General features: G+C 45.5%; 1 protein-coding gene across 8 annotated transcripts in view; it reads right to left on the reverse strand.

Annotated features, from left to right (window-relative positions):
* The window catches only part of GSN (gelsolin), a 69,506-nt gene extending 51,571 nt beyond the window's left edge, over positions 1-17,935 (reverse strand). For 2 of the 8 annotated variants that reach the window (XM_010587676.3, XM_010587675.3), the window contains exon 1: positions 17,836-17,935. The gene's annotated coding sequence lies outside the window, so the exon portion shown is untranslated. Of the gene's footprint in view, positions 1-14,630; positions 14,798-17,442; positions 17,510-17,835 lie in introns of those variants that run through there. The other 6 variants (XM_023544977.2, XM_023544978.2, XM_064291501.1 and 3 more) reach the window with 6 other exon arrangements.
* Between the last annotated feature and the right edge of the window lie 7,137 nt (positions 17,936-25,072).

Consider the following 25,072-nt stretch of genomic DNA (forward strand, 5'->3'; position numbering starts at 1 on the left):
GAAAGAATCCAAGATCCAAAAAGCAGTGGATCCCCATAGCCTCCTGGGAATCCAGACACAATGAGCCCTGTTCTCAGTCCAACAGTAAATGGTCCAGACATTCCTGGTGGATGTCTGCAGTGTGAGTGACACTGGTGCCTGGCAGGGGGTCTGGGGTCAGCATACCCAAAGCTGGAGAGGTTGGTGTTTGTCTGGGCCCCAGGACCCTGGTGCTAAATGCTAACTCTGTGGGCCTTCCTCAAAGAGTTCCACACAAACTTCCTGGTTTTGTGGGATAATTCAAAGCAGAGCTGGGTTTTATTGTTTCTGCAAACGTCTAACTACTTCCCACTTTCTGTTAAGTCTGTGTGAGAACAAGCCTTACAAGCCCAGCTCCCTTATCTTCCACACACCTCCAAATTACACTTCCGTCTTCCCTTGCGGTGCTGCATTTGTTTTCAAGTGCAAGCTGCTCCTCAACTGTGCTAACCTTCTCATCAAACAGCACCACCATCCACCATCCACACATGATATATGTAAAGAGTTGAACACATAGTAGTTGCTGGGCCAGGCCAGAAACAGGATATTACCCTCCTCAAGCTCCCTTGCTCTTTGCTCTTTGATGATGGACTCCAGTGCATCACCACATCTATCCTGCCAGTTCTCTACCCCCAGTGCATCCTCTTCTTCCACTGCCATTGCATCCATCTCAGTTTACCATCACCTCTCACCCAGCTGCCTACAGTGGCTTCCTAACTGGTCCTCCTGCTGCCTCTCTTGCTCCCCTACAGTGCAATCTCCAAGATCAAGACCAGACCATGTCACCCCTCTATTCAGACTATACCACGACTCTCCTATTACCCCCAGGTAAAGACCAAGTTCCTTAACAAACTTTCAATGTCCTTCATGATCTGGTCCTTGTCAGCGCCTTGAGCCTTAGCTCTCGTCACCTCCTGCATCCCATCCACACCTTTCCAAGCTCCAGCCAGACCAAATCACTCTGTTCCTTGAGTCTTCCATGGAATCTTTGCATAGACTGTTTCCTCTGTCCTGAACTTCTCTTCCATCCCTGTTCTTTTCTCTTTCCACTTGTGTATCAGGTCTCAGATTTCTTTTCTACACCCCTCCTGTGAGGGCGAATGTCCCTCCTCTGAGCTCCCACATCCCCCTCATCTTCCCAGTTACACCGTATTATAATAGTTTCTTTCCAAGTCTGCCTCCCCCATTAGACTAAGATCTGCTGCACTGTATCCAGAGCCGAGCATAGGGCCAGGGCAACCACAGCTCAAGAGTCATTGAAGGAAGGGACTTGTGAATCACATGCATGCACACATTGTGCACATGTTCACACAGGGATGGCTAACAGTACAGATGCTGCTATCTATTAGCAAAAAGTATTACACTCTTTCCAAGGACTTGAACCCACAAGCCCTGGAGGCCGCAGAATTGAGAAGTTTTCAAACTTGGCTGGGTTTAGAATTAGCCCCAGATAACTCCAAGTTGAGGAGCTCTGGTGGCGTGATTGTTAACCGAAAGGTTGGAGATCCAAACCCACCAGCCGCTCCGCAAGAGAAACATATGGTAATCTGCTTCTGTAAAGATTACAGCCTTGGAAGCCTTATGGGGCAGATCTACTCTGTTCTACAGGGTTGTTATGAGTCAGAATCGGCTCAACGGCTCACAACAACAACTCCAAGTTAGTTGGTCTGTTTCCATTTTGGTTGTTATGGCTACAGCAGCTTAAAAACAAGGTCTGCAAATCACTGACTCTGGTTCATCGCCCACATGCTCTAGATGGAGCCACAAGGAGAGGTGTTTCATTCCAGCAGTCATGATCCCAGTCCAGACTCTTCGCTTGGTGTGAGCTTGCTGAAAAGCATAGAGAGAGGAGGCACTTTCTAACAGCCAGAGCTGTCCACCAGTAGAAGGGTGGCCTTCAGGTAAAGAGCTCCCAATTACTGAACGTTTGTAAGCCACCACTGAACCCTGCATGTCTAGGTACCTACAGAAGAGCTCTCTGTTCTGGGGATGGGGTAGGAGAGAGCTGGAGCGGAGGTGTTTTTCTCCTAAAAGACTTGTCTCAGCTCACTGGAAAGACCTTCAGACTTGGTGGGAGAAATTGAACCTGGTATCTGTCAGATAATCCCATAAGGGCTCAAATGTCCACCCCAGTAACAACAGCTATCATTTTCTGAGTATCTACTATGTGTTAAACTCTTTATGTACATCATGGTTTATCCTCGCAACAACTCTGCCAGGCAGATGTTTTCTGAAGGAAAGACACACATTCACAGAGGTGAAGTAATGTACTCAGGACTAAAGATGTCTGAGTAGGCTTGTTTATTTTTGGTATTTTTGTTTGTTTGTTTATATTATTTGTTCTGTTTTAACAACCCTTTAAAAACATAAAAACCATTCTCAGCTCAGAGGCATACCAAAACAGTCTAGGGCCTCCCCTGGGCTTTAGTTTGCTACTTATACAGAGAATAATATTTGTATTTCTAAGTATAAAAACTTTTGGTGGAAATATTTATCAAAGCCAAATCCTGGGTGCTTCAGCTGTATTTCTCCCCCTTCACATGACTTCCAACTGAGTCACCCACTCTTAAGGAAGGGCCCTATCATCCTCCAAAATTAGACAGTAAAACATTTTAAGGGCTGTTCAGATTCTAGAAACTTATAGCTGTGGACCAAACAGAGAGGCCAACCCAGTGCCACGGGAGAAGAGAGAGGCAATTACAACGGGGAGATCTGGGCTCTCTCATTTGCAAGGTAGGGGCTGGTGGACCTGCCCTAGCAGCCGATGCTGCCCCAGCTGAGGGGAAGAAAGTAGAAGCAAAGAAAGAAGAATCTAAGGGGTCTGATGATGATATGGGCTTTCATCTTTTTGACTAAATCTCCTTTGTAACATGTTCAAAAAAAGCTGAACTTCTTTAAAAAAGAGAGAGAGATCTGGGCTCTAGTCAGGGCCTTGCTACATACTGGCTCTTTGGCCCTTAACAAGAGATTTTCCTCTCTGAGGAAAAATAAGAAATTGATTTAGAATTTTACTATGCAAAGTGTGGTCCTTCAGACGAGCAGCATCAGCATCACCTAGGAGTTTGTTAGAAACACAGATCAGGCCCTAACCCAGGCCTGCTGGACCAGAATCTGCATTTTAACAAAATCCTAAGTGATTTATGTGCACTAATAAGTTTGAGGTACTCTAATACATCATTTACATCCAGCTGCAACATTGTTGACAAGACCCTCCACCTGAGGAGAGAAGGGGTCTAAGGACATCTTTATGTCATAGTATTTATGACGTAAGTTTGTCACCAAACGGCCACACCAGTAATGTCAAAAAACACTCCACTTCATCTAAACCAAAATTATTCCAGTTATCATCAAACCAAAGGCCCTAGTTTGTCTTAGCAGTGTAGAGTTGGGGAAGTCATTTCCTTTCTGATCTGTTAACCCACCCGTGAAATGGGGGAATGGCACTTTCTGTGCTCCTCCCAGCTCTACTTTTCTACCAGTCTAAGGTTTGATTTCAAGATCCAGTGGTAGGTCTTGGCAGAGGCACTACATGTAGGGAAGGCAAATCCATATTGAGAGTAAGTATCTATCCCAGTAAGAATGAAACACTGCCCTTTCCATGATGGAAGTGGTCCAGCCTAATCAACCTGCCATCAGGTTGCTGGCTGATAGCCTCAAGGAATGGTGCCATACAGTATTGGTCACAGCTGCAGGCAGATTGAGCACTCAGCAGTAGCTGTAGCCAAGTCAGCCTTGCTGAGTGGAAGTTCATGTTGCTGAGCTCACACATAACCTCTACCCCTGCCACCATGGCTACTTTGTTCATGAGCCCATTGGGCAATGATGGGAGTGGCTGGGGAAAGAGGATGACTGGTTTCCAAGGAACACGTCATCCTATCCACTAGGTTGTTAAAATCCTCCTCTGCCAAGATCACCCTTTGGTGAGCATTCACAATGAAACACAAATATCTTCACTTCTTTGGCCCATTCAGAGAGGTCTATCCACATACCTCTTCACCATAGCTCCCCGTCACCAATTGTCTAATTATGTTCCATCCAAGTCCTTAACCATCCAGCCAAACAATTGGCCACAGCCCATGAATCAGTATACAATCACACATCTGCCCATTTCTCCTTCCAAGCAGAGTGAACAACCAGGTGCACTGCTCAAAGTTCTGCCCATTGGGAGGATTTCCCTTCCCCACTGTCCTTCAGAGAAGTTCCAGAAAGGGGCTGCCATGTTGCTGTTGTCCACTTTCGAGTGGTGCCTGCATATCACACAGAGCCGTCTGTAAACTAGGCATGAGTTTTCTCTTCCTCAGTCAACTGATCATAAGGAACTCCCCATGAGACCATAGGTGCAGATGGGAGAGGGCAGAAAATGTGACAGAAGTGGAGACCAGGGGCATTTGGGCCACTTCCTCATGCAACTTACTTGTGCCTTCAGGTCCTGCTCAGGCCCAATCTCGTATATACCACTTCCATTTAATAATACAGTGCTGCTGTGCACGTTTCACTTTATGACTCTGTGGGTCAGACAACACCCAGTTCATCATGAGCAGCTCAGGCCGCATGGTGACTTGGTTTCCCAAGGCTAAGCCTACTAAGGCCCAGTAACAAAACAAAAGCTGTTTCTCAAAAGGAGAGTAGTTATCTGCAGAGGATGGCAGGGCTTTGCTCCAAAATCCTAAGGGTTTGTGCTGTGATTCACCAATAGGGACCTGTTTCAAAGACTCTGAACAGCATCTCTACCTGCTGCTGACTCTTCAAGCATCATTGGATCAGCCAGATCATATGGCCAAAGAGGCAGAGGGACTTGCACAGCAGCCTGAACCTGTTGCAGAGCCTTCTCTTGCTCTGGGTCCCACTCAAAACTAGCAGCTTTTCAAGTCACTTGATAAATAGGCCAGAATAGCACACTCAAATGAGGGATACATTGCCTTCAAAATCCAAAGGGACCCACTTAGGGGTTGTGCCTTCTTTTTAGCTGTGGGAGAAGCCAGACGTAATAACTTATCCTTCACTTTAGAAGAAATATCTTAACATGCTCCACACACCTCTGGAACCCTAGAAATTTCACTGAGGTGGAAAACACCTGAATTTTTTTAGATTAATTTTCCACACTCTATCACACAAATGTTTTACCAATGAGTTGAGTCACTGACACTTCTTCCTTACTAGGTTCAATCAGCATGATGTCATCAGTGTAATGGACCAGTGTGACATCTTGCAGAAGGGAGGGGTGATCGAGTTCTCTGTGGACTAAATTATGACATAGGGCTGGAGAGTTGATGTAGCTCTGAGGTAGGCAACTGAAGGTACATTGTTGGCATTGCCAACTCTAGGCAAACTGCTTCTGGTGGTCCTTTGAAACAGGAGATCAATAATACAGGTACCAGGAGATGCTCAAGCAATGAAACTACATCAGGAACACCAGATGCAATTGGAGTTACCACCTGGTTAAGTTTTCGATGATCCGCTGTCATTCTCCAAGGTCCATCTGTTTTGTGCACAGGCCAAATAGGCTAGTTGAATGCAGATGTGATGGGAATCACCAGTCCTGCATCCTTCAAGTCCTTGATGGTGACAGTAATCTCTGCAATCCCTCCTGGAATGTGGTATTGCTTTTGGTTTACTATTTTCCTAGGTAAGGGCAGTTTCTAATAGCTTCCACTTGGCTTTTTCTACCATAATTGCCCTTACTTCACTCGTCACAGGTCCAGTGTGCAGGTTTTGCCACTTGCTGAGTACATCTATTCCAATTATGCATTCTGGAACTGAAGAAATCACTACAGGATTGGTTCGGAGACCCACTGGACCCACAGTGAGACGAACCTGAGCTAAGACTCCATTGATAACACGACTTCTATACACTCCCATTCTGGCTGGTGGGCCACAGTGACATTTAGGGTCTCCTAGAATTAGTGTCAGTTCAGAGCCAAAATCCCGTAATCCCCAAAAAGTCTGATTACTTCCTTTTGCACAATGAACAGTCACTCTTATAAAAGGCCATATAGCCCTTTGGAGAAAGCTAAAAGATTAACATTATAAACTTTTGGCAGTGTAGTGGAGTCCTTCCTCAAGGGGACCCAGCCTCCCCATCATTCAAGGGGTTGTGAGTGTGTAAACTGGCTCAAGTGTGGGAATTGGTTGAGGGGCTGTGACTGTCCATTCTGGTGATTCAAGTTAGGCTGCTGTTTACTTGACCTAGAATTCTTCCGCTTACACAGATCAGTAAATATTTAGTAGATTTCCTATCTAATTCACTCTTGGGGACACCATGACTAAGTAGCCAACGCCATAAGTCCATAGGAGTCAGACGGTACTGATTACTGCTTTGATTCTGTTGTCCATTATGGTAACCACACCCACCTCGTCTTTGTCAATTGAGTGCCACCACTTGGCCCCTACTACCACAGGGTCCAATCAGCCCCATTGTAGTTAAGTGTCTTAATACAGTTAAGGCAGTTCCCACTGTCAAATCTGACTTACCTAAAATAGCAATCACAGCAAACTTCAAGGTGCTAGGGCTCCCTTCACCAATTTGTTCCTCACTTATGGTACTGTGGTAAAAGGTGTGTCCTCTGGGTACTCCATGTGTGAGCCTGTGGATCTAACCTGATAAATCAACTCTGACATGCCAATTTCCCTATCTTCTTCTACAGTATACCAAGGCAGCTCTGATACTTCAACTTGATTTAGTGTAGGTCACTGTGTCATCCATGCCTCAGCAACCCAACCAAATAAACAATTAGATCCTTTCCTAACTTCTGAAGCTGAAACATTGAATGAAGAATCTGTGCTTAGTGAGTCCATATTAATAAACTCAGACCAATCCAACTTTATGTTCCTTGCACCATTATCCCACACCCTTAATAGCCATTCCCACACATATTCCCCAGATTTCTGTTTGTACATGTTAGAAAACTCAAACAGTTCTTTCAGAGCTTAGCATACCTCCTCCTGGGTCATACTTTATACTTCACATTTGTGGCTTGCTCAGTCTTAAGTCTAGTTATAGGTCTAGAAGGAAAAATGTATGATGGGGATGTGTTCTAAGAATATTCAGCAATGTCTTGCAAGGCATCTGCCTCAGGCAATGCCCCAGGCAATAACTCAGATGAGCCCATGTTAAACATCACCACAGACACACAAATTCCTTGGGGCTAGGAACACAGAGTCAAGTCTTTTGGTTCAAAACATGGAGGCAGCACAGTGAGCTGGCATGAGCAGTGGCCATTCACTAGTCCCCTTATACCCCCTCAGCTAGTTATACTGGCTGGTGAGGATGTTAAGAATGTAGCCCATTTTGCAGAGGCCCTGAAAGAGGTCAGGGCTTCTTACCAAAGCAAAGGCCTCTGCACAGGGAATTTTTCCTTCAGCCAACAATAATGCAGGCATACCCTGCATTAAGAAAACTCAACATTTGAATGCATAGATGTACGCAAATGTCTGATTTGGGAATAATTAGCTTCCTTGTTAATATTGCAGCCTCTTTGGCAAAAGGATTCATTATAAAAAGGATTCATTATTGGGCTTTGATGACAAGGCTCCTAGTGTAGTGCTTAATTTTACACTTTAATTTGCACATGAATTCCATGGGGGTCTTTTGAAAATGAAGATTCTGATTCAGTAGGTCCAGGGTGGGTAGGGTTGTCCAAAAATATATATAGAATGCCCAGGTAAATCTAAATTTCATAAAAAATAAAAAATTATTTATTTATTATATATAATATTTTTTTTTATTTATTACCTGGGACATACTTATATTAAAAAATGTATTCATGCCAAATATTGCCTGGGATATACTTATGCTAGAAAAATTATTCTTTGTTTATCTGAAAACCAAATTTAACAGGGCTTCTTGTATTTTTATTTGCTAAATCTGGCAACTAAAAGAATGGAGCCTGAGATTTTGCATTTTTAAAAGGCTCTCAGATGAAGCTGTTTTGTTTTGTGCCTTCGAGTCAATTCTGACACATAGTGACCCTATAAGACAGAGTGGAACTGCCCCATAGGGTTTTCTAGGCTGTAATCTTTACAGGAAAAGATAGCCAGTTCTTTCTCCTGCAGAGCGGCTGGTGGGTTCAAACCACTGGCCTTTCAGTTAGCAGCTTTCCATGAGTGCTTAACCATTGCGGCGGCAGGGCTCCCTGAGGTAGCCCCACCCAGTGCGGTTGAGTCGATTCCGACTCATAGCGACCCTACAGGACAGAGTAGACCTGCCCCACAGAGTTTCCGAGGAGCACCTGGCAGATTCAAACTGCCGACCTCTTGGTTAGCAGCCATAGCACTTAACCGCTACGCCACCAGGTTTCCTCTAGTACATTTAAAATAGCATTTAGATGCACTTCCGATCCAAACTCCAATGTCATTTTTTAAGGTGATAGAGAAACAAATCACCAACTTCATATGGAAGGGAAAGAAGCCCCGGATAAGCAAAGCATTACTGAAAAAGAAGAAGAAAGTGGGAGGCCTCACTCTACCTGATTTCAGAACCTATTATACAGCCACAGTAGTCAAAACAGCCTGGTATTGGTACAACAGGCACATAGACCAGTGGAACAGAATTGAGAACCCAGATATAAATCCATCCACATACGAGCAGCTGATATTTGACAAAGGCTCAGAGTCAGTTAATTGGGGAAAAGATAGTCTTTTTAACAAATGGTGCTGGCATAACTGGATATCCACTTGCAAAAAAATGAAACAGGACTCATACCTCACACCAAGCACAAAAACTAACTCCAAGTGGATCAAAGACTAAAACGTAAACATAAAGTCTAAAACGATAAAGATCATGGAAGAAAAAATAGGGACAACCTTAGGAGCCCTAATACAAGGCATAAACAGAATACAAAACATTACCAAAAATGAGGAAGGGAAACCAGATAACTGGGAGCTCCTAAAAATCAAACACCTATGCTCATCTAAAGACTTCACCAAAAGAGTAAAAAGACCACCTACAGATTGGGAAAGAATTTTCAGCTATGACATCTCCGACCAGTGCCTGATCTCTAAAATCTATATGATTCTGTCAAAACTCAACCACAAAAAGACAAACAACCCAATCAAGAAGTGGGCAAAGGATATGAACACACACTTCACTAAAGAAGATATTCAGGCAGCTAACAGATACATGAGAAAATGCTCTCGATCATTAGCCATTAGAGAAATGCAAATTAAAACTACCATGAGATTCCATCTCACACCAACAAGGCTGGCATTAATCCAAAAAACACAAAATAATAAATGTTGGAGAGGCTGAGGAGAGATTGGAACTCTTATACACTGCTGGTGGGAATGTAAAATGGTACAACCACTTTGGAAATCTATCTGGCATTTTCTTAAAAAGTTAGAAATAGAACTACCATACAACCCAGAAATCCCACTCCTCAGAATATATCCTAGAGAAACAAGAGCCTTCACACAAACAGATATATGCACACCCATGTTTATTGCAGCTCTGTTTACAATAGCAAAAAGCTGGAAGCAGCCAAGGTGTCCATCAACGGATGAATGGGTAAATAAACTGTGGTATATTCACACAATGGAATACTACGCATCTATAAAGAACAGTGACGAATCTGTCAAACATTTCATAACATGGAGGAACCTGGAAGGCATTATGCTGAGTGAAATTAGTCAGAGGCAAAAGGACAAATATTGTATAAGACCACTATTATAAGATCTTGAGAAATAGTATAAACTGAGAAGAACACATACTTTTGTGGTTACGAGGAGGGGAGGGAGGGAGCGTGGGAGAGGGTTTTTTACTAGTTAATTAGTAGATAAGAACTACTTTAGGTGAAGGGAAGGACAATACTCAATACATGGAAGGTCAGCTCAACTGGACTGGACCAAAAGCAAAGAAGTTTCCGGGATAAAATGAATGCTTCAAAGGTCAGCAGAGCAGGGGCGGGGGTTTGGGGACCATGGTTTAAGGGGACTTCTAAGTTAATTGGCAAAATAATTCTATCATGAAAACATTCTGCATCCCACTTTGAAATGTGGCGTCTGGGGTCTTAAATGCTAACAAGCAGCCATCTAAGATGCATCAATTGGTCTCAACCCACCTGGAGCAAAGGAGAATGAAGAACACCAAGGTCACATGACAACTAAGAGCCCAAGAGACAGAAAGGGCCGCATGAACCAGAGACCTACATCATCCTGAGACCAGAAGAACTAGTTGGTGCCCGGCCACAATCGACGACTGCCCTGACAGGGAGCGCAACAGAGAACCCCTGAGGGAGCAGGAGATCAGTGGGATGCAGACCCGAAATTCTCATAAAAAGACCAGACTTAATGGTCTGACTGAGACTAGAGGAATCCCAGCGGTCATGGTCCCCAAACCTTCTGTTGGCACAGGACAGGAACCATTCCCGAGGACAACTCATCAGACATGAAAGGGACTGGACAGTGGGTAGGTGAGAGATGCTGATGAAGAGTGAGCTAATTATATCAGGTGGACACTTGAGACTGTGTTGGCATCTCCTGTCTGGAGGGGGGATGGGAGGATAGAGAGAGTTGGAAGCTGGCAAAATTGTCACAAAAGGAGAGACTGGAAGGGCTGACTCATTAGGGGGAGAGCAAGTGGGAGTACGGAGTAAGGTGTATATAAACTTATACGTGACAGTCTGACTTGATTTGTAAACATTCACTTGAAGCTCAATAAAAGTTAATAAAAAAAATAGCATTTAGAGCTATGAAAACTGGATTTTATGAACTTTTTTAAGACCACTAAGAAATCTAGAAGGCAGCCCCCACCCTCTGAAAGAGTTTAAAGAGAAGGCAACTAGGTATGTGTTTTCCAAGGAAAACAGAGATACGACTGGGGCTGAGGTGGCAGTAGGGTCCAAGCCTAGCCCACAAAGAAGTCTGTTTTACCTCCTCAATGATAGCCCAACTGCACTGTCATTTCCTGCTTTCTCTGAATTCAAGCTCAGTGAGCCAAGAACACATGGCTAGTCCCTCTCCAAGTCCATAAAGCCTGAATGATCTGTCCCAACCTGTTTACTGCCCAGGGCAATTTCGAGTCAGATGAGATAATAATAAAAACTCCCAGAACCTGAGAGATCATCACGCACCATGCGCTGTGTTAGGCACTTCACAGAATCTTACGAAGGTAACACCGAAGTACTCTGAAGGCCTCACTTTACAGATGAGAAAACCAAAGCTCAGAGAGGAAATTTGCTCGAGGTTTCATGGTAAGCGCGCAACGGAAGTCAGAATGAGAACCAGGCTCTCTCTGTCTCTTCAGCCTGCGATCTTTTTTTCTTCAATAGTTTATATTGTTGTTGTTGTTAAAAATATATACAGCAAAACATAAATACACCAATTCAACAATTTCTACATGTACAATTCAGTGACATTGAGTACATTCTTCAAGTTGTGCAACAATTCTCACCTCATTTTCCAAATTATTCCTCCACCATTAACATAAACTCACCGCCCCCTAGACTTCCTATCTAATCTTTCGAGTTGTTGCTGTCAGTTTGACCCTATATAGATAGTTCTTTAAAAGAGTGTAATGTTCAACAGCCTGTGACCTTAACAGCTACCCTTGACTGCTGCTGAACAAATGTATATTTGTTGAATGAATGAATGCAGTAGGATGTTTCAGAAGAATGGTCCTTGAGACCCCTAATAGGACAACTGAACTTTGATAACCAGCTTCAGACACTCCCTCAAGAATGCTGCCACCCTCATTTATGGCTGGGCGGGAATAAGAACTGCTGCTAACTTTATGGGCAGCAATTTGGCAAAATGTAGCAAAAGCTGCAAAATGGGTCATTTTCGATCTAGCAACCCCATTTCTAGAACTCACTTCTAGGAAATAATGAAAGAATACAAAATACCTGTGCATGACGATGTCCATTACAGCATTATTTATAAACAGCTTAAATCCATTGCCATCAAGTGGATTCCAGCTCATAGGGACCCTACAGGACAGAGTAGAACCGCCCTATAGGGTTTCCAAGGAGTGGTTGGTGGATTTGGACTGCAACTTTTTAGTTAGCAGCGGTAGCTCTTAACCACTACACCACCAGGGCTCCATAAACAACCTAAAAATCTCTAATAATGGAGACTCAGTTAAGTGAACCATGGTCTGTGCACACCATAGATAGAATAACAGGGAGTTATGAAAAATCAAGGTGGCATATATCACTTTCATAATAAGAAAGGAAAACTTCTTTTTAAAAAATAAAATACATTATTTTACTTCTTTAACTCCCTAGCCTAATGGAGTGAAAAGATGTCTACTTAGGTATAATATACTTCTAAAGCTCTTTTTAAAGTTAAATTTAAAAAGAATCTTTAACAGCATGAGAAAATATTTTTGTTACAACATTGTACACAAACAAAAAGTCAGACTAGAAAGTTATAAATATAGTATGATCACAACTATGTGGGGTAAAATACGTATTGAAAATACCAAGAAGGAAACGCACCCAGATGTCAGCAGTGATTATTTCTGGTTGGTAGAATTCTGGGCAGTCTTATTTTGTATACGTTTTTGTGTTTTCTAAATTTCCTATCGCATTCATTACGATTCAAAAAAGAAAGGAAAAAAAAAGTCCTTGGAGGAGGGGGAGAGAAAGGCATTTCCTACCCATACCACCAAGGCACTCCCCCAAAATTTAACCAGTATTTACTGCGTACCCACTAAGAGCCCAGCCCAGGCACAGACTCGGTAAAAGGGAAATTAAAAGCCAAGCCCCACCCTGAAGGCTCACATATACAATATATACATATATACGTTCTTTGTTTGACAAACAAGCTTGGCCCAAATGATATCCTTGTTGAGGTTGGAAAGTAACAAGCATGTTTGCTTCATTAGCTCAGCAGAATGAATGAATCCACCCCCACTGGTGTGGCCTGCCAAGACTCCACTGCTCAAACCCTTTCTGGATTCCCCCTGGGCAGAGTGGGTTTCAGGGATAATTTACAGCCCTGGAAGAAAATTGTTCTTAGCCCCTAATCTAAGCATTGAATGCAAGAGTCACATAGATCGCCTGTGAGGCAGAACAAGGATGGGGCCAGGAAGGAATTGGAGAGCCTGGGAAGAAACCTTACTGGTTATGTGACCCCTGATGACCTCTGGGCAAGGGAGTATATGTCTCCAGGCCTCAGTTTCCTCGTCTGTAAAATGGGGCTCATAATGACAACCTCTCAGGGCTAACGTGAGGCTCAAAGAAGTGAAAGTAAGCCATTTCATCTTTCTAGGCTGAGCCTCAGTTTCCTCATCTGTGAAACTGAGTCAATATCTCCTCCCTCATAAAACTGTTAAAAGACGAAACAAGACAACGAAGGTCAAAGGTGAACACTCACAGTAAGCACTCTATACACAGTTGCCATTATTATTGTTGCTTCTGAAATAAGAGATGGGATGCATAGATGAAAGCTAGGCCACAATTTCCTTACCTGGAAAATGGGGCAATCAATTCAGCCCACAAAGAACAAGTCCATTGAATGGTATCTCAAATTCCCGTTGACTGGCGCCAGCATGAGTAACTTAAGCATGTGTGACTGCTGAGGGCTCACTCTGTGCTCATGGACACGCAGGTTCTACTGCTGGTATGCTGAGCACAAAGCCCAGTGACCCAGGGCTGGGAAAGTCAGACATTATCCTGTCTACCCCCAGGGCACAGAGTGGACACAGAGGCCCAGAGAAAGGCACCCATTAGCCCCAGTCACTCAGCACTTTCTTAGTGGTAAAACAGAACTCAAGCTCAGGTCTTCTGCTGCCCAGTCTTGCCCACCATACCCACTGTTTTCCCCTGCCCCACCCTTAAATTGCTGATGTGGTCCCTGGAAGGGCTGGGGAAAGCAGACACATGGTAGGAGGGACAGGGAGGGAAAACTGGCAGGCAGCACGAAGAGAGCCTGCCTGTGGTCTCCAACCTCACAAACCACATCAGGCTGAAATATGACACAGGCTCACTCAGTTGAAAGGGAGGAGATATTTTTACCTAACATCCCCCAGCTGCCTAAACACTGGTCTCTTTCTTTCTCTCCTCCCAAAAATGCATAACTCTTGGGACCTGCTTTTTCCTGCTTCAGCCGGCATTTTCCCCCAGGAATAACCATGCGGGTAGGGGCAGGGGTGTGCCCACTTTTTCCTGGCCTCTCCCTGGAAAGACTTCCAGAGCATGGATGGACTCAAGTGGTGAAGGGGGGAAGGAGCCGGAGGTAGGGGTTGGTCGTGGCTGGGCCCCCAACTCACTGAGTGACCTCTCAGAGCTTCAACTCCCGGAAATGGAGGGAAGATTGACCTCCACTCTGGAGTCCTATTGATGGTGTAGAAAAGCATGCATTCAGAAACTGGCCTGTCTGTGGGGCTGAGCTCCCCAAGCCGTGCATACTGACTCTCACCCTGCGTCACAGCCATAGCAAAGCTGCCCAGCCAGTTCTCATAATGTCAGGACTACCTGGAACCTTCAGGAGAATGTTTAGTGCAGTGATTAAGAGCTGTGGCTCTGCAGTCAGACCTCCAGAATCCTGGCACCATCGCCTCATGGCTACACAACCCAAGATAAGATATTTAACCTCTCTAAGCCTCTTTTTTTTTTTTTTAAGCCTCAGTTTCCTGATGTGTAAAAGGGAGGGGTGGAAGAGGTAATAGTACCTACCTGAGAGGAATGGTTGGGAGGAGTCAAAGAAGTAATTAATGTTCCGGTGCTTGGATAACAAATGTAGACCAACATCCCCCATTTTGCAGATGAGGAAAATGAGGCCCAGAGAGATGAGACTTGCGCAAGGTCACCCAAAAGAGCCAGAGCTGGACTCCACTCCCAAATCAGTGCATCTAACTTCTTTTAGTCCTGTGGTCTCTAATAAGCAAAGGTACACACTCAGATGCTATATACACAGACGGTAAAAGTTTTCTTGAAAAAAAGGCAAGACACCAATGCCTCAGCAAAGTGCTATAAACCACCTGGAAATCATGGCTATGACCTGGCAACTTCTCATGAAAGGCTCAAACCACCCACATGGAGTAGAGAGAAGTGACCTACTGACACTGGATGGCTAAGAAGTGTGCGGGCATCCAATTAAGAGCTCTTGCTTGTACAGTTTGGTGAAAGTACACACACACACACACGCACACACAAGCCACTGTTAACTGTGGGTACTGCTGGGGAAAGAAGAGTGTTTGGAGAAATTAAGTCACCTCTATACTCTTCGAGAGAAAGAGAGAGAGAGGGAGGGAGAAAGGCAGGGAGGGAGGGAGAGAGGGAAGAGTATAGAGGTGCCTTAATTCTCTGGAAACCCTGGTGGTGTGGTGGCTACGGCTGTTAACCAAGAGGTTAACTCTATGGGGTGGTTCTACTCTGTCCTATAGGGTCACTATGAGTCGGAATCGACTCGATGGCAGTGGGTTTGGTTTTTCTGATTTATACTCTTCTCTATAATTATTAACAATGTTTTTTTACTGTAAAAATAATCTAAGAAAACAAACAAAATAACAACATAAATAACTTAGCAGCCAATCCAGTAACTATAAGCCTGTTGTCTGGATTTAGATGAAATTTATAGCAAGTTCTGAGACCTTCAGCTGGGCTTCCAGAATTTAGCACTCTGCTCCATCCCAGAGGCCACTGCCCTGGCTCAGACCTGCATCCTCTTTTACCTGGACCAAAGCACAGCCTTCTCAGGGTGTCCCTACCTCTACTTTTGTCCCTTCCAATGCATCCCTGGTATCAGTCACCAGATTGAGAGACAGCTTTTATCATTACTTTGGCCAAAAATCCTTCTCAGGTCCTCATTGCCTTCAGGATAAAGTTCAAACCCCTTAGTTTACAATCTAGTTCCATCTATTTTTACTGTATTGATTCCACCACTCACTTTCCCCCACCTTCCACTCTAGCGATGAGAATAGCTCAGAAAACCTCAGTGCCTTTGTATAAGCTGTTTCTGGTTCTTAGAATGTCTTTTTACCCATCCTCTTTTTCCTCCTTGTAAATTATTACACATTTCTGAGGCCTGGCTTGCCCAGACAGAATTAGTCACTCCTCTTACAGGCTTAAGTAACTCAGTATCACATGACTGTGTCAACCACTAAAGATGGGAAGCATCTTGAGGGCAAGGAGCCTTGTCCTTCTCAGGGGCTCCAAGGCCCCTCACAGGACAGGCACAGAACACAAGCCCAGAATAGTGCCAAACCAAGGAAGGAGGGAAGGAAGGAAATGCCATGAGAGGCAAACCCTGCAGCCCGCTCTCCCCAGGGCATCTCGCTTTCCAGGCTCACTTTAGTCCATAATAAAAAGGATCATGGAAAATTCTGGAATAAAGTTTCCTTCCCTGATTCATACGGAAACCTTCTTTGCTGCTGTGTAACTCACCCGGTTGCCAACCCAAGCTCCCTCGGCTGTTTATACAATTTCCCTGGCCTTTATAAGTAACGAGAACCCCAGAAAGGAAAATGGAGTTTCAAGGGAGCTAAATGCCTGCTGTCCCCCCCATCCTTTCTCCTCTGTTTCAAGCTTCTTCCCCTTAACATCTCCAGAAAAACACCAACCAGCACCTCCAAGTCTTATTGCACATGTCTTGTGAGTGTGTGTGTGCGCGTGTGTGCGTACGCGCGCGCAGTGTTTGATCCCTTAGTGAACAGAACACTCGAGAAAGAGTCTAGAGTCCCACCAGCTACAAGGAGTCTGCTTAGGGCAGATTGGAGGTGGGCCCAGCCCTGTCTCTTCCTCACTGTGACTAGGAACAAGTCACAAAGGCTAGTGGCCCTGGAGTTTTCTTAGCTGTGGAATGGGGCTGGGGTGAGTCTCCAGCAAGCTTTGGTCACTGTAAAGTTCAGTGCAGATGAGAGGCTTTGGTGCTCTGGTCAAAAACGTGGTCCTGGGAGAACAAGACACTCAGGTTTAAGTCTTTGAAAAGGAGGCCAAACAAAAGCCAGGGAGTCCACACCTTCCATGCAGCGGGCTCTACCCCCAGGTCAGCCCAGGACCCTGTGGCTTTTTAGTGTTCAGGGTGTTTTAGAGAGATCCTCTTTCTCCTCTGAGGAGGGTGTGAGGTCATGGTAAACGGGTGATATCTGGGCAGATGAGGGACTACAAAGGAAACCAATGTTGCCTCCCTCCTCCCTCAGGCTTCCAAGGAATCTGGCTCCCCCCTTGGTGTGGCTCAGAGCCAGCACCAGACAAGGGGGAAGTTGCTGTAATCAGGTTCTAAGGTGTTTGGACCCAAGAGGAGACCGGGCCCAGAGAGAAGGAGGGTTCCAATCACCGTCTTCAACTTTCAAAGGCGATGTTTCCGGGTGAGTCAGGAGAGGAACGTGCATTTCAGGACCCGAGGGAACAGTTAGCACCAACAGGTAGCAGGCGCAAGCAGGTTTCAGACGAGTACAAGGAAGAACTTTCTAACAGTCCTTGGCCCAGAAAGAGGAAGGAGGTAGAAGGCTCCTCATCGCCCGGGGAGAGCCGGCAAAGGTATTACCTAGAGTCGAGGACTCGCTGAGAGGACTTCCAGCGATGCCACTGCCCTGACGTTGGCTGGCGGCTGCCTGCAAGCCCGGGACAGATACACCGAGTGCGGGGGTGACCCTGGCCCAGTTCCCCCACTTGCAGGGGGCGGGGTCAAGGTTAGCTCAGGTTCTACGGGCCCGGCGGGGCCTGTGGTTGGAGGCCTGGCCCCCTCCTCTCCTGTCCCAGTCCCCCAATTCCACACTTCTTGGTCCCCTGGAGGCCAGGCATTGTGTGGAAAGAAGCCCTTCTCCAACGGGCCGATCTCCACGCGCGGGGGAGCTCCGGTCCAGAGGGAAGGGACAGGGGATTCAGGTCAGCCCGGGGATCCCCAGATGCACAGAGTCGTGGGCGCCCCCCCTCCTACCTGCTGCTGCAGCACTGGCGACGGCGACTGCTGGGTCCAGCTGTGCTCAGCTGGTTCCCGACGGCGGGGCGGGGGCGCTGCGGCCAGAGCGGCTGGGGTGGGCAGGGCCGGAGCGGGAGCCGCCTTCGGGGCGGGGCGACCGAGGCCGCGGACCGGGCGGGACGGCCAACCCCTCCCAGAGGCAGCGGGTGGATGGCAGCTCTAGCCCAAAGCTAGAATTCCATTCATCGAGTCCGCTGTGTGTCACTTCTCAAAATTCACTACGTCCGGGCAAAGGAGGCATCAAGCTCCCTGTTTTACAAGGGAGGACCCTGAGGCTCGGAGCGGGGACAGGAGATCTTCAGGAGACTGGGGTAGGCGAGGGAGACCCAGGGCAGCTCCCGCCAAAGAGCTCAGATTGGGTGGACAGCCGTGCAATGCTCCATCAACTAGGACCAGCGGAGGCAGATTTCAGATCCAAGTGAGCCAAAGCCCTCAGAGACTGAGATGGGCCACCCGCGAAAGTGAACTTCCCGGCAGCGGAGGTGTGCAAGCTGCAGCTAGTCTCCCTGAAGGAATAAAGGAGAAAAGGGGTTCCCAACTTCATTCAGAAGGGAGAAATGCCAAGGTGCCTCCCTGTCCTTGCACTAGGGAAGTAGCGGAACATAGACATTAAGCAGGGGCTATGAATCGACTCGACGGCAATGAGTTTTTATGAAGCCCTGGAAGGAGCCCTGGCTGCACAGTGGCGGGTCACACCCACAGATGCTCAGCGGGAGAAAGATGTGGCAATTTGCTTCCTAAAGATTACAGCCTTGGAAACCCTATGGGGCAGTTCTACTCTGTCCTATAGGGTTGCTGTGATTTGAAATTCACTCCACGGCAGTGGGTTTGGTTTTTGTTTTTGTTTTTTTGGTTATGGTGTCAGACAGACTGGGTTACATAACACTTACCAGTCGTAACTTTGGAAACGTGACTTAACACATCAAAATCTGTTTCCTTGTCTCTAAAATGGGTATAATAATGACCTCCTCATGGGGCGGTTGGGAAGACTCAGTGAGAGGAAGATTTTAGCACAGTGGCAGGTAGTGTGGGCTCTCCATAGAATTCTTTTTAGCACTTTGGCAGATATTATTTTAGGTGGTTGAGAAAATTCACAATGGTCAAAAAGGTAAGTGCAAGGTCACTTTGAAACTATTTAATATTTTGTTTATTTCAACAGTGTCACATGCGCATTTGAGGTGGAACAGAGCAGAGGAGAGCCTCCCAACAGCCCTGGTACAAACGAGGATTCACAGGCCTCTTGCAGTTGCTGGTGACTTGCAGGGGTCCCATGCTCAGCCAGGGCAAGGCTCCCTCTGATACCAGATAAAATATAAAGAGTCTCAGACCTCGCAGGGTGCTGAGCAGTCAGAGCAGGGAAAGTTGTTGTTGTTTACCAGAGAAACTAGGAACATGGTACTCACTTCCTGGTTTTTCCTGATTTTTCCATTGAGTGGCAGCCTGGGAACCCACAGGGCCTGGAGAATCCCAGCCCATCTCTTCCTCCTTTCCTCCTCTCTCTCTCTTTTTTCCTCTTTGCTCAGGGATCACCCCCATTCACAACCAAGTCTTTTTTTTTTTTTTAATAACAGTTTGTATATGTACAGTTCATTGACAATGCTTACCTACTTCACACTGTGTCACTATTCTATCTCTGCTCATATTGTTTCATCACCATTAACTTAGACTCATTACCATTTAAAGTTCTTGTCTGTGTTTCAGAGTTACTATTGTCTATTTGGAAACTCTGGTGGCATAGTGGTCCAGTGCTACGGCTGCTAACCAAAACGTCAGCAGTTTGAATCCACCAGGCGCTCCTTGGAAACTCTGTGGGGGCAGTTCTACTCTGTCCTATAGGATCGCTATGAGTTGGAATCAACTCAATGCCAATGGTTTTTTCTGTTTTGTTTTGTTTGTTTTTTATTGCCCATTTAATCTCATACAGATATTCTTTAAAAGGGTGCAATGCTCAAGGTGAACATTCTTTATTAAATGAACTAAATTGTTTAGTTTAAAGATGACTTCATTGGATAGTTTTGATTCAAGGCTTAAAAGTTGTTTCCGGGCAATGGATTCAGGGGTTCCTCCAATCTTAATGTATCCAGTAAGTTTGCTTTCCAATAAGAATTTGAAGTTCTGTTCTACATGTTTTCCTCCTTTTGATCAAGATCCAACTATTGGGTCCTTGATCAAAATGTTTAATAATGGTAGACAAGCTCCATCCATTTCTTCTGGTCTCATGGTAATGGAGGTAGTGGTTTATGGAGGCAATTAAACCTGCAGTCCATTTACTTTGATTCCTGGGTCTCCTTCTTTCTCCGCTGTTCCAGGCAAATAGAGACCAATTGTATCTTGGGTGGCCACTCGCAAGCTCTTTTTTTTTTTTTTATGATTTATATTATTTTTTGTTGTTGTTGAGCTGCCTTCCTCTTTTTATAGCAACACTAGTAATCACAGGAACCATTTCTTAAACATCTCATGCCATGCTCTGGGTTTCCTCTGTATTTTCTCCTTTCATCTTCAGAAGCACCCCAGAAGTAAGCATTACCGTGTGCATTTTTCAGATGAGGAGACCAAGGCACAGAGAGGGTTAAGCAGCCTTTCTGAGGTCACATGAGTGACATGGTGGCATTGGAACCCCTGTGCAATGCAGAGATGCTGAGCTCTGCTGCAGCCTTGGCCCTTGCTCGTTTGCTCCATGTCCTGCATCATGCCCTGCATCCTTCCTGGCTTGAGAAACTGCCCAGTTCCACATTCTCTGAGAACTGAAGCAGGGTGTCTACCCACCGGGAGGCTCACACCCTCTTTCTCTCTCTGCCACTTCATGCTTTTTCTAGAGGCTGCCTTGGCCCGCTATGGGGCAGTGGGGAAAAAGGCAGAGACACAGGTTATTTGGCTCTGTGTTCTTTGATTACAATCCCTGGCAGACACACACCCTGGAATTATCTAACATATCATTTCCAACCCCAGCAACTTCTTTTAGGCAAAAAGAAGTAGACCTCTCAATCAGCATCTTCATAGAACTGGAGAATATCACATTGGGATAGAGATGATGTTGGACAACATCTGGCATAATCCCTCATTTTAGAGATGGGGAAGCTGAAGCTTGTGTACTTGGCCCTGCTATTGCTACATTTGGCAGCTGGAGAAGCACATAGGCCCAGCTATCACCAAAAATAATTTAAAATGATGATGATAACCAACATTTATTTTAGAGGGCCAAGCAATTTTCCAACTCCATATTCAGTGACATCACGTTGGTAGTCTAAAGTCAGCCATGGTGGGAGTGTTCACACCATGGCAATCGGCAAACGATAGAAATCAGGGCTTTTCTCTCTACCATGGAGAGCCTGTTGCTTAACATTTGCCAGCACTTCACTTCCCAATGACTCAGTTTTCCCCCCATTCAACTGTCGTGTTGAAATTACCTGTTTATGTGTGTATCTCCCTCACTAGACTCGTTGCTCAGTGGAAGAAGGAACTGTGTTCGCTTGGTTTTCCGATATAGCTCCAGTGTCCAATAGTGCCTGCCACAGAGAACATATTTAGCAAACTTTTATGGAACTTTTTATTGAACTAGGGAATGAGGGAAGTGACAAGAGATGAGTTTGGTCAGATAGAATGAGTCAGGACACATCCGAAGGACTCAGGACAGAGTTCCGCTTTGAATTCCAAGAGCTGCCAATCCTAACATTTTCTGAATCCCTGGGCAGGAATGTGCTTGTCTCATTATTTTAATGAGAACTTTTCTTCCGAGTTCCGTACAACCACTGTGAGCTCAGTCCTAGTGGGCATGATTCTATAATTACGGCCCATAAAAGCCAGTGCATTTGGGTGATGTTGGGTGAGATCAACATCAGCAAAAGTTCACTGATTCGGTTACATTGCAGTTTCCCCTCCATCCAGCCTCCAAGTTAGAAATAGCAAAAGTGTCCAGATACCCTTCCGCCTTCTGCCAGACTGTCACTGTGCCTGCAGCTACACATGGCTGGGCTATGCCAATGGCACTCATAATAATAAAAACTAAAAGCATAATTATAGCTACCACTTTTTGAGCACTTACTATACGCTGGCCACATTATTATTTCAATTAAGTCTTGCAACTACCGCATATGCTGGAATTATTCTCTTCAATTTTACAAATCAGTAAGCAGACTGAAAAAAGATAAGTAACTTGTTAAAGTTTTCACAGCTGGATGAGTGATAGAACTGAGACTGAGTCCAGGGCTGGCTCCAAAGCTCAGGTTCTTTCTACAGCCAACATGAAAGAAAGTCAAGGGAAAGATAAAGTGTTTTCCACACCTCCTATTGAGGATCAGGAATTATTTAACAATAATTAGACATTAGGGCCTTTCCTGGACTCTTCCCATAGCCCTTGATAACAGGTAACTCACTCTTTCTTTATACGGAAGATATTTGGAGCTGCTTAAGAAATGTAGAACTACTTTAAGAAAGATTGTAAACTGCTGTGCTTTAGAAAGAAAAACTAATTCATAAAATCTCTTCTACATACACACACCAAATATCTTTGAGGCAGTGCTATTTTTGTATTCTTTCAGTTCTAAACCCACATAATAAATTTATGGGTTTTTTTTTTTCTTAATTATTATTTATTTTCTGCTTTTTGAGCACCAGCTATGTGTCAAGCCCTGTGCTAAGGACATAGAGATGAGTCAAACATAGACTCAGTCTTCTCAGGGCCGGTGGCCAGGGAAACAGACAATTACAATAGGATGTAGGAGCTTCCATGGAGGAAGGGCAGGAGTAGGGGTGGGTTGAGGGAACACAGACAGGGTCCAAGCAGACTACAAAAGAGATGGTGAGCCAGGCCTTGGAGGACACCCCAAGACACTGAACATTCCTGTGCCTCAGCTTCACCTGAAAAATGGTATCCACCTCAAAGGACTGTGAGAAAATTAAATGAAAATATCCAAGTCAAGTGCTTGCTGCAAGACCGGGGACATAGAATGTGCTCTGTAAACTGTAGCTGATGTCATTACGGGAACCCCATAGGTAAAAGCATGGAGGTGTGAAAGATGAATGAACTTGGCCAGCATGACCGAGTGTAGGGCCCATGGATTGAGTTGTAGAAGACGAAGCCAGACAGGTCAGCAAGATGTGTTAGGATTACATAAAACAGAACGACAGCAAACTCATGGATAACTGTTGCAGGCATTATCTTCTTCCAACCTGACTACAAACTTATCAGATTGGAACTACTCTCACTCCGGGTTCACAGATGGAGAAACTAAGGCTCAGCTTGCACAGCTACGAAACGGCAGAGTTGGGGCTGGAACCCAGATGTGACTCCAAAGCCACGGCCTCCTGTGTGGGGCTGGGCCTAAGCCAGGCTGAGGGGATTGGATGTGGAGGCTGTGGTGGGCTTTCACGAAGGAGACTGACACTGCTGGAGCTGGGTCAAGAAGACATTTCCCTTGGAGGGGCACAGAGGCCCTCTGGCCTCACAGCCTGCGCCTGCCAGAGATTTAGCAGAAGAGCTGGCTTTTGTTCTAGATGAATCAGCCCAGCTGTTTCTGAAAGCCCAGCTTCACTCTTCTGGGCTCAATGGACCAGAAGGCGTTCAGCTGTCCCCACAGGTCACCAGTGGGGTAGGGAAGCAGTGCTTTGTACTCTGGGCTGCACCATGTACAGAGAGTTATATTATCACAACATGGAACAATAGGCTTTTTTCAAAGGCTGTGTCTTATAGTGGAAACAGAATCAGCCAGCAAATGCGTTGCCTTCTTTGGAATTTGGGGAAACTGAAAAACAAAAAAACAGCTGATCGGATTAAGGTTTTAGTTAAAATTGATCTCCCTCTTCCTTCTTTTCCTTCTCCTATTCTTTCATGCTTCTCTTTTTCTTTTCCTTCTTCTTCCGCTTCTCCACCCCAACTCTCTCCCCACCACTTCTCCTTTCTTACCATTGCTTCAGCAGTAATCATGCCCTGCTGGAGTCCAGACAGCCTTGCCTAGGGAATCAGGACACCTGAGTTTCCATCCTTGTCTTACCTCTACCTTGCAGAATGACCCTGTGCAAGTCACTCACTCTACTATCTCATCCATAAACTGGCCAACAGAAGTAACTACCTCTAAAAGAGGTTGTGTCTGGCTCAGAAAACCAGAAGTTTTTCCAGCCCCAGGTTCTGCTGCACTGGCCTCAGCATGGGCTTCTTGCCCCAAAGAGGAGCCAGAAGACATTTGTCTCAAGACCCAGCAAACTGTCCTTCAAGATGGTGGACCTCCGATCAAGCCACTCTGGATTATTTTTTTTCTGTTGCTTGTAAAAATTTCTTCAACAACTCACAGTGCAAATACAATCACTTCATTTAGATTTCTCTCAAACCAAAACAACCAACTTGAGAAATCCAATGTCTAATGAACAAGAAGCCCAGTGATTCCCAAGTGGAGCTTTCTTCTCCTCCTGAAAACCAAAACCGAAAACCAAACCCATTGCCATCGAGTCAATTCCAACTCATAGTGACCCTACAGGACAGAGTAGAACTGCCCCACAGCGTTTCCAAGGAGCAGCTAGTGGATTCGAACTGCCAACCTTTTGGTTAGCAGCCAAGGTCTTAACCACTGCACCATCAGTGGTCCCCAACCTCTGAGGTTGAAGCAGCCCCGGCGAGGGGGAGGGGGGTCAGCCTACCACCCACACCAAGCAGGCAGTCTGCAGTTTTGCTTTCTCCCTACTACACAGTCTTGCTGTTTTGACCTTTACCGTGGAGCAGATGATGCTGCAGATCCAGGTCCCTTGGCATCAACTCAACAGCAGGGGGTTTTTCCCTGGGCAGGTGCCAGGGGTCTCGGGGAGCTGTCCAATTTCCTCACTACTTAGCCCAGGCCCCATGCTGTTTCCCACACAGCCATTCTCTGAAGTCCCAGCTGGCCAGAAGCCCTGTACCAAAATTTGTTTATATGTCCATGAGTTGGAATCGACTCGACAGCACACAATAGGGACCCTGAACCACCCTCCTTTTTGTTCCCAGATGCCCTGTATGTCCCCCTTTAGGAGTGAGGGAGCAACCTTTAGGCAGTTAAAGGCGAATCACTCCAAGAGTGCTTTTAAGCACATCTTTCCCTAGAGCTGAAAAATAAAATAAAATACATCTTCAGTAGAGCAACCTGTGACACCTCTTTTAAAGTATACAGCTTGATCATGGCACAAAATACAATTGATACAGTTGTTTTCCCCCTTCTGGTTTTATAGGACA

The sequence above is a fragment of the Loxodonta africana genome, chromosome 9, assembly GCF_030014295.1.
Source record: "Loxodonta africana isolate mLoxAfr1 chromosome 9, mLoxAfr1.hap2, whole genome shotgun sequence".
In the NCBI taxonomy this organism is placed as follows: Eukaryota; Metazoa; Chordata; class Mammalia; order Proboscidea; family Elephantidae; genus Loxodonta; species Loxodonta africana.